General features: G+C 37.6%; 1 pseudogene; it reads left to right on the forward strand.

The window, feature by feature from the left end:
* Positions 1-5,500: 5,500 nt before the first annotated feature.
* LOC109253644 (glyceraldehyde-3-phosphate dehydrogenase-like) lies at positions 5,501-10,026 on the forward strand (annotated as a pseudogene).
* Positions 10,027-10,227: the final 201 nt, after the last annotated feature.

The following is a 10,227-nucleotide window of genomic DNA, read 5'->3' on the forward strand; positions in this document are numbered from 1 at the left end:
ATTGAAGAGGATATAAAGAAATGGAAAGACATTCCCTGCTCATGGATTGGAAGAATAAATATTGTCAAAATGTCAATACTACCCAAAGCTATCTACACATTCAATGCAATCCCAATCAAAATTGCACCAGCATTCTTCTCGAAACTAGAACAAGCAATCCTAAAATTCATATGGAACCACAAAAGGCCCCGAATAGCCAAAGTAATTTTGAAGAAGAAGACCAAAGCAGGAGGCATCACAATCCCAGACTTTAGCCTCTACTACAAAGCTGTCATCATCAAGACAGCATGGTATTGGCATAAAAACAGACACATAGACCAATGGAATAGAATAGAAACCCCAGAACTAGACCCACAAACGTATGGCCAACTCATCTTTGACAAAGCAGGAAAGAACATCCAATGGAAAAAAGACAGTCTCTTTAACAAATGGTGCTGGGAGAACTGGACAGCAACATGCAGAAGGTTGAAACTAGACCACTTTCTCACACCATTCACAAAAATAAACTCAAAATGGATAAAGGACCTGAATGTGAGACAGGAAACTATCAAAACCTTAGAGGAGAAAGCAGGAAAAGACCTCTCTGACCTCAGCCGTAGCAATCTCTTACTCGGCACATCCCCAAAGGCAAGGGAATTAAAAGCAAAAGTGAATTACTGGGACCTTATGAAGATAAAAAGCTTCTGCACAGCAAAGGAAACAACCAACAAAACTAAAAGGCAACCAACGGAATGGGAAAAGATATTTGCAAATGACACATCGGACAAAGGGCTAGTATCCAAAATCTATAAAGAGCTCATCAAACTCCACACCCAAAAAACAAATAACCCAGTGAAGAAATGGGCAGAAAACATGAATAGACACTTCTCTAAAGAAGACATCCGGATGGCCAACAGGCACATGAAAAGATGTTCAACGTCGCTCCTTATCAGGGAAATACAAATCAAAACCACACTCAGATACCACCTCACGCCAGTCAGAGTGGCCAAAATGAAGAAATCAGGAGACTATAGATGCTGGAGAGGATGTGGAGAAACAGGAACCCTCTTGCACTGTTGGTGGGAATGCAAATTGGTGCAGCCGCTCTGGAAAGCAGTGTGGAGGTTCCTCAGAAAATTAAAAATAGACCTACCCTATGACCCAGCAATAGCACTGCTAGGAATTTATCCAAGGGATACAGGAGTACTGATGCATAGGGGCACCTGTACCCCAATGTTTATAGCAGCACTTTCAACAATAGCCAAATTATGGAAAGAGCCTAAATGTCCATCAACTGATGAATGGATAAAGAAATTGTGGTTTATATACACAATGGAATACTACGTGGCAATGAGAAAAAATGAAATATGGCCTTTTGTAGCAACATGGATGGAACTGGAGAGTGTGATGCTAAGTGAAATAAGCCATACAGGGAAAGACAGATACCATATGGTTTCACTCTTATGTGGATCCTGAGAAACATAACAGAAACCCATGGGGGAGGGGAAGGAAAAAAAAAAAAAAAAGAGGTTAGAGTGGGAGAGAGCCAAAGCATTAGAGACTGTTAAAAACTGAGAACAAACTGAGGGTTGATGGGGGGTGGGAGGGAGGGCAGGGTGGGTGATGGGTATTGAGGAGGGCACCTTTTGGGATGAGCACTGGGTGTTGTATGGAAACCAATTTGACAGTAAATTTCATATATTAAAAAAAAAAAAAAAAAAACCCCCAAAAAAAAAATAAAAAAAAATACTTTGGCTATTATACATAATGTTGTTATAAACATCAGGGTGCATGTATCCCTTTGAAGTATCTTTCTATTTTCTGGGCAAATACTTGGTAGTGCAATTGCTGGATCGTGGGGTAGTTCTATTTTTAACTTTTTGAGGAACCTCCATCCTGTTTTCCACAGTGGCTGCACCAGTTGGCATTCCCACCAACAGTGCAAGGAGGCTCCCCATTCTCCACATCCTCACCGACACCTGTTGTTTTATCTGTTGTTGATTTTAGCCATTCTGACAGGTGTGAGGTGATATTTCATTGTAGTTTTGATTTGCATTTCCCTGATGATGAGTGATGGTGATGTCGAGCATCTTTTCATGTGTCTACTGGCCGTCTGTATGTCTTCCTTGGAAAAATGTCTATTAATGCCTTCTGTCCATTTATTGATTGGAGTATTCCATTATGGGTGTTGAGTGTTATAAGTTCTTTATAATGTTTTGGATACTAAACCTTTACCAAATCTATCATTTATAAATATCTTCTCCCATTCTGTATGCTGCCTTTTAGTTTGTTGATTGTTTCCTTAGCTGTGAACAAGCTTTTTCATTTTGATGAAGTCCCAATAGTTCATTTTTGCTTTTGTTATCTTTCGCCTCAGGAGAAATATCTAGAGAGAAGTTACTGCTTGTGGTCTCTTCTACGATTTTGATGGTTTCCTGTCTCACATTTAGGTCTTTCATCCAATTTTAATTTACTTTTGTGTATGGTATAAGAAAGTGGTGTTTTCCCACTGGACATTCTTTCATTCTCTGCCAAAGATTAATTAACCATATAGCTGTGGGTTCATTTCTGCATTTTATATTTTATCTACTGATCTATGTGTCTATTTTTACGCCATTTTTAGCATACTGTTGTGATGACGACAGCTTTGTAATATAAAGTCTGGAATTCTGATGCTTGCAGATTTGCTTTTCTTTTTCAAGGTCGCTTTGGCTATTTAGCTATGGAGTCTGTTGTCAGTATTTAGGTCAATTTCTGGGTATTTCGAATGATTTGGTAGTTATGTAGTTGTACTCGTGGGATGAGGTGAGCCTAGGGTTCTCCTACTCTGTCGCCGTCTTACTCCCTCCTAAGAAATTTGGTTTTAACAGATTTTACTTCTCATGGTAATGGCTGATTATTACTATCATTTTGTAGTTTAGTCTATGAAATTAAATTTAAATACAAAGTTTCCTATGGTTCACAAATCTATAATGTTTTCTATCTACAATGCAACATGCATTTTGGACTCTAATACAATATTTTAGGAATGAATGGACTTACTAAATGCATCTTGTGAGTTCTTCATGTAGAGATAATCCAACACTAGAAGAAATGCAACCCAAGTATAACTGTCACACTGATGTGTTGCCACTAAGATTTGATATTCACTAAACTCCTACAGGTGGCATACTTTACACTTGGCATTTCCTATATTTTTCTTATTATTCCTCACAATAACATTACAAAACAGATTCATTTAAATAACTTGCCCAAGATAAATAGGAAAGCCAAAACTATAATTCAAACCTGACTCCAAGCTTCCTGCTCACAACTTCTAAACTGCATTCTTTATCTTAAAATTATCTCTGAAAAGTGCAATACTCTGCAATGGGCATTAATAACAGAGACAGACAGAGAGACGGGTAGAAAGAGCCGGAACTTCCAGAAAGCTGAAAAGAATGTGTCGTTATCAACTCCCAAAATTTCCTCCTCTACATATGTGAAGTGAGTTCAGAACTATGAAGATTTGACACCAAAATCACACCTCAGCATTACTGCAAGACCGAATGCTGAAATTACAAAATGACCGAGGGAAGCAAAGTGAAATCAACAATACTGAGCACACAGTTACTTACACTCACGCCTCCAGGACTCTTCCCTGCCACAGGGCTTTGTGATGAGCAATGCAGACTGGGAAAAGCTGTGAGGGGTACTGTGGCTAGAGAGGCCTCAACGCGATTTGGAATGTGCACTGGCCGCCTCACGACGGCGACAGATTGTCGTGACGCAACAACCTGTCGCCAGATTAAACCAGCTCTAAGTCTGAACACAGTGATAAAGGGTTCAGGGAAGTCAGAGTACGGAGTACAGGTAGGAAATTTCAACATAAATTTGGTTTCAAGGGCCAGAGGCAATTTGTAGAACTACATAATATTTAAAAGGACAGTTTTACAATCCCTTAGCTCCTGGGGGGAGAATAAAGGCTACAGGGAAGGAAAAATCAGTCCGTGGCAACTACATGACGTTGGGAATGAAGAAAGAAAAAATGGAAATTTAAAGTCCTGAAAAATACAAGGTAAACTTAAAACCAAAGATTCACAACATTCAAAACCCCTCTCTCGCCATCAAAGTAAATAAAATAAAATAGAGAAATAATGGAGAAATAAAACACTACTACAGAACCTAGACTTTGCTAGACTGACAATAAAGGGCAATGTTAAACTAGGAATCTTATAAATCACCCCAATGCCATAAAAGCGGGCAAGAGGAAAGTAATATCCATGCCGAAATATTTACAAAATTAGGAATGAAATTTCACTCAACTGAGTATATTAACCCTGAAAAACACCCTTGAAGCAGAATAGAAGTCTAAGTCTACACTACAAAAAGAATTAAATATATTAAAACAAGCACTTAAGAATACAAAAAAAAACAAAACAAACATGAGCAACAGGAAATCTCATGCTTTGCTGCTTGGAATGAAAAATGGAATGATATGGCCACTTCGGAAGGTGATTTAGCCATTTCTTACTAAGGTAAAACACAGTCTTGTCATACAATCTAGCAATCACGATCCTAGGTTTCAACTGATTTGAAAACTTATGTCCATACAAAAACCTACACGCACATGTTTATAGCAGCTTTACTTAAAATCTCTAAAGCTTATAAGGAATCAAGCAGTCCTTCGATACATGAATGGAGAAACAAATTGTGCTCGATCTTTATAATAGAATACTATTCAGCAATAAAAAGAAATGAGCCATGAAGCTATACAAAAACATGGATAAACCTTAAGTACACATTATTAAGTAAAAGAAGCCACTCTTTAAAAGGCTACATACTGTATGATTCCATTTATATGGCATGCTGAATAAAAGCAAAATTCTAGAGATAGCAAGTGGATCAGTGGTTGCCATGTGTTTACCGTGGGGAGGGTTGAATAGCTGAACCACAGGACTTTTGTGAAGGAGGGGCAGAGAATGACTTTACTCCCCCCTCCTGAGAGTGGACTGCACATAATTACTTCTTTCTAAAAAAGAAAAAAAAAGGAGTAACTTTCCAGTGGAGAACCATGACAAAAGCTAATTCAGCTAGGTGGCTGAGGTTAAGATCAGACCTAAAGAGCCATGAAAACTAAATATATTATGGTATTCTGGATGTGATCTGGGAATATAGAAAGAATGTTAAATAAAAATTAAGGGAATATAAATAAAGTATTGATTTCTTTTAATAATAATGTAATAATATTGGCTTATTGACAATGACAAATATACCATGGTACAGAAAGATATAACACCAGGAAACTGGGTATGGGATTTATAGGAACTCCATACTATTTCCCTAATTTTGCTATAAATTTAAAACACCCATAAGATATAAGGTTTATTTAAAGTACTAAGCTATTTAACAAAGAAAGTGTGAATCAAGGATTGTATATCCAGCCAAGGTTTTCTTTAAATATCAATGTTACTAAAATAAAATTTCAACATAAAAGAATAAACATAAAACCATGGTTGCCAGGGGCTAGGGGTCAGGGAAAATGGGGAGGGGTTGGTCAAAGGACACAAACTTTCAGTCATAAGATGAATAAGTTCTAAAGACCTAATGTAGATCATGGTGACTATGGTTAATAATACTGAATTGTACACTTGAACTTTACTAAGACACTAGATTTTAAGTTTTCTCACCACATCAAAAATAAAAGGTAATTATGAAAGGCAATAGATGTGTTAATTTGCTTGACCGTGGTAATCATTTTACAATGAATACATATACCAAACCATGATATTATATACGTTAAATATTTACAATGTTTATTTGCCAAGTATACCACAATAAAAATGGAAACATTTTTAAAAAGAATTTAAGGAATTCTGCGCCCATTAGCCTTTCTTGAGGAATCTACTAGAGGATGAATTTTTATACAAGTGATGACAGAGATAACTTCAGCAAAAGGACTAATGTTGAATATTTTAAAATGTACATATAAAACTAAACCTGAGTGAAGATGAAGGTAAAAAATTAATTTATAAATGTTATGTATTACAAAACAATTAAAATTATGCATCTAAAAAATAAAAGAGAGAGGAAAAAGGAAAATAGAAAATGCTTATAGTTGTATAGCATGGGTGGGTTTTAAAGAACACTGGAGAAAAAAAAAACACACACACACACACACACAAAACCAAAACCAACAAACCAAAAATGCAAACTACCAAACCAGAGAGTGAAGGGTTAAATAAGAAAACAGGGGAACAGGGCACTAAGCTTATTTTTTTTAAAAAACATAAGCATGGGTCAGTATAAATACGGACATTTCCTAATTGGGTCCTTTGACAAGACGTAGACACAATGACAACCCAGTAGCAAAGCATACCCTTGGCCTAGATCTTGCTTTCTAAATACCACTTTCCAATGAAAGAAACTAGAGCTCATTGGAGAAATGGCTGATTTTACGTCTGCAGTAAGTGAAAGTGAAAATGGGCTTGTAGCATCTTATCGTGCCAGAAAACAAGATTGTGCTCAAGAAACACAAGGATGGAAGCATGTCAAAGGAACACAGGAATCAATCTCAAGGAACTCCAAATGGCCAAAATTGGAATAAAATAAACAGTATACAAAACAGAAGAGACTCATAAATATGGAGAACAAACTGAGGGTTGTGGGAGGGGTTGTGGGAGGGGGGATGGGCTAAATGGGTCAGGGCCACTAAGGAATCTACTCCCGAAATCATTGTTGCCCTGTATGCTAAGTAATTTGGAAGTAAATTTTAGAAAAAAATTTTAAAAAAACAAGTTAAAAAAAAACAGTATAGTACTATGTACAAAAATATTTTAATATTTATGTTTTATTATATAAAATATAAATTAGGGATCATTATATACAGTATTATGTTTTATATATTATATAAATTTATTTGGAACAGCAAAACAACATTAGATTTTAATCAAAAGTATAAAATAAATATACATGACCCTATACTGACATAAATAAGTTATTGGATAAATAAATAAGCCGGCTACATGGGACAAATCCTTAGATAAGAATTCTAAATATACATAAGTATTCCCTGGAAAGCTAGATCTTAATTTCCCACACTCTGGAGTATGGAATGGACTTATTATTACATCTAAAGCATAGAATACTATAAGTATAGCATACTTATAGAATACTTACTATCTTAACCACTTTGTTCTTTATTTTCAAGATTGCTTTGGCTACCTAGGGTCTTTTGTGTTTCCATACAAATTTTAGGACTGTTTGTTCTACTTCTGTGAAAAATACTGTTGAGATTTTGATAGGTATTGCATTGAATTTGTTGCTTTGGGTAATATGCATATTTTAACAATATTAATTCTTTGAATCCATGAGCACAGAATATCTTTCCATTTATTTGTGTCTTATTCACCTTCTTTCATCAATGTATTACAGTTTTCAGTGTACAGGTCTTTCACCTCTTTGGTTAAATTTATTCCTAGGTACCTTATTCTTTTTGGTGCAATGGTAAATGGGATTGTTTTCTTAATTTCTTGTTCTGATACTTTGCTGTTAGCATATAGAAACATAACAGATTTAAAGTTTTTGCACAGCAAAGGGAACCATCAACCAAATGAAAAGGCAACATACTAAATGGGAGGAAATATTTGCAAACCATCTATCTGATGCAGGGTTGATATCCAAAATATATAAAGAACTCATAGAACTTAATAGTAAAGAAAACATCAGTCTGATATAAAAATGAGTAGAGGGCCTGAATAGACATTTTTCCAAAGAAGACATACAAATGGCCAACAGGCACTTGAAAGATGCTCAACACCACACTAATCATCAGAGAAATGCAAATCAAAACCAAAATGAGATAGCACCTCACACCTGTCAGAATGGCTATTACCAAAAATACAAGAAAATTAAGTGTTGTTAAGGATGTGGAGGAAAGGGAAACTTTGTGTCCTGTTGGTAAGAATGTAAATTGGTACAGCCACTCTGGATAACAGTAGGGAAGTTCCTCAAAAAAATAAAACAGAACCACCATATGATCCAGCAATTCCATTTCTGGGTAGTCACCTGAAGAAAACAAAATTGCTAAGGCAAAAAGATGTATGCACCCCCTATGTTCATTGAATCATTATTTATAATAGCCAAGATATGAAAACAACCTAAGTGTTCATTGATGGATGAATGGATGAAGAAGATGTACACATACATAATGGACTACTACTGAGCCACAAATAAAGAATGAAATCTTGCCATTTGTAGCAACATGGATGGGCCTTAAGTGTATTAAGTGAAATAAATCAGAGAAAGACAAATACCACATGATCTCACTTACACGTGAAATCTCACAAGCAAAATGAATGAACAAACAAAACAAAAGCAAAGCTCATAGACATAGAAAACAAAATGGTGGCTGTCACAGGGCAGGGGGTTAGGAGTTGGGTAAAATGAATGAAGTAGGTCAAGAGGTACAATCTTCCACATAAAAATAAGTCATGGGATGTAACATACAGCATGGTGACTATGGTTAATAATACTATAGTGTATGTTCGAAAGTTGCCAATGGGAGTAAATTTTAAAAGTTCTCATTATAAGAAAAACATTTTATAACTTTATGGTGATGGATGGTAACTAGACTGATTGTGGTGATTATTTTACAGTGTATACAAGTTTCAAATCATTACATTGTACACCTAAAACTAATATAGTGTTTTATGTCAATTATACCTCAATTAAAAAATCAGTTCTCATTAATCTATAGAGTTCAAGCCCCAAAAAAAATTGCAGTTGTGTTTTAACAACAGTAAAATCACAGTAGAATTTATAGGAAAAAGTAGAGATTTATAAGTAGGCAAGTCAATCTTGTAAAGGAGAAACTAAAGTTCTTGCCTTCTGATGTCTTAAAACAGAGTACAGGATCATTGCAATCAACACAGGGTAGCATTGGTATAAGAACACATATTAAAGAAATACTCCAGGTGCTCTGCACCTCCTCATTTGACAGATAGCCACATCTTTGGGTGCAGTGCTAACCATGTTGCTGAACATAACAGTGAGGGTTGGAGAAAGCCAATTTGGCCCTATTGGGTGCCTGGTCACCACAGCTGCTTTTAACTTCGGCAAGGTGGTTATTGTCACCATCAATGACGCTTTCCTTGACCTCAACTACATGGTCTACATATTCTAGTATGATTCTACCCATGGCAAATTCCACAGCACAATCAAGGCTGATAATGGGAAACTTGTCATCATCGGAAAGCCCATCTCCAACTTCTAGGAGATCCTGCCAACACCAAGTAGGGTGATGCTGGTGCTGAGTATGTTGTGGAATCCACTGGGGTCTTCACCACCATGGAGAAGGCTGGGGCTCACCTGAAGGGTGGGGCCAAGAGGGTCATCATCTCTGCCCCATGTGCTGATGCTCCCATGTTTGTGAGGAACATGAACCATGAGAAGTATGCCAACTCCCCCAATATCGTCAGTAATGCCTCCTGAACCACCAACTGCTTGGTCTTTCTGGCCAAGGTCATCTGTGACGACTTTGGCATTGTCCTCTGGCCAAGGTCATCTGTGACAACTTTGGCACTGTGGAGGGACCCATGACCACAGTCCACGCCATCACTCCCACCCAGAAAACCTTGGACGGCCCCTCTGAGAAGTTGTGGCATGATGTCTGAGGGGCTTCCCAGAACATCATCCCTGCTTTTACTGGAACTGCCAAGGCTGCAGGAAAGGTCATCCCTGAGCTGCACAGGAAGCTCACTGACGTGGCCTTCCATGTCCCCACCCCCAACCTGTCAGTCATGGATCCAAACTGACACCTGGAGAAAGCTACAAATATGATGACATCAAGAAGGTGGTGAAGCAGGCATCAGAGGATTCCCTCAAGGGCATCCTGTGCTACACTGAGGACCAGGTATCTCCTGTGACATCAACAGTGACACCCATTCTTCCACCTTCAATGCGGGGACTGGCATTGCTCTCAATGACCACTTTGTCAAGTATGACGATGAATTTTGCTAAAGCAACCAGGTGGTAGACCTTATGGTACAAAAGGCCTCCAAGGAGTGAGAGACCACTGGACCACCAGCCCCAGTGACAAGAAGAACAGAGGCCCTCAGTTACTGGGGAGTCCTCCCCCCAACTCATCCCTCAACACACTGAGAATCTCCTGACCTCTACACAGTTTCCATCCCAGATCCCCTGAAGAAGGGGAGGGGCTTGGGGACCCCTGCATTGTCATGTACCACCAATAATGTAAACTGTACTCAG

Source organism: Panthera pardus, unplaced genomic scaffold (genome assembly GCF_024362965.1).
Source record: "Panthera pardus isolate Hobbes unplaced genomic scaffold, ASM2436296v1 HiC_scaffold_27, whole genome shotgun sequence".
Taxonomy (NCBI): domain Eukaryota; kingdom Metazoa; phylum Chordata; class Mammalia; order Carnivora; family Felidae; genus Panthera; species Panthera pardus.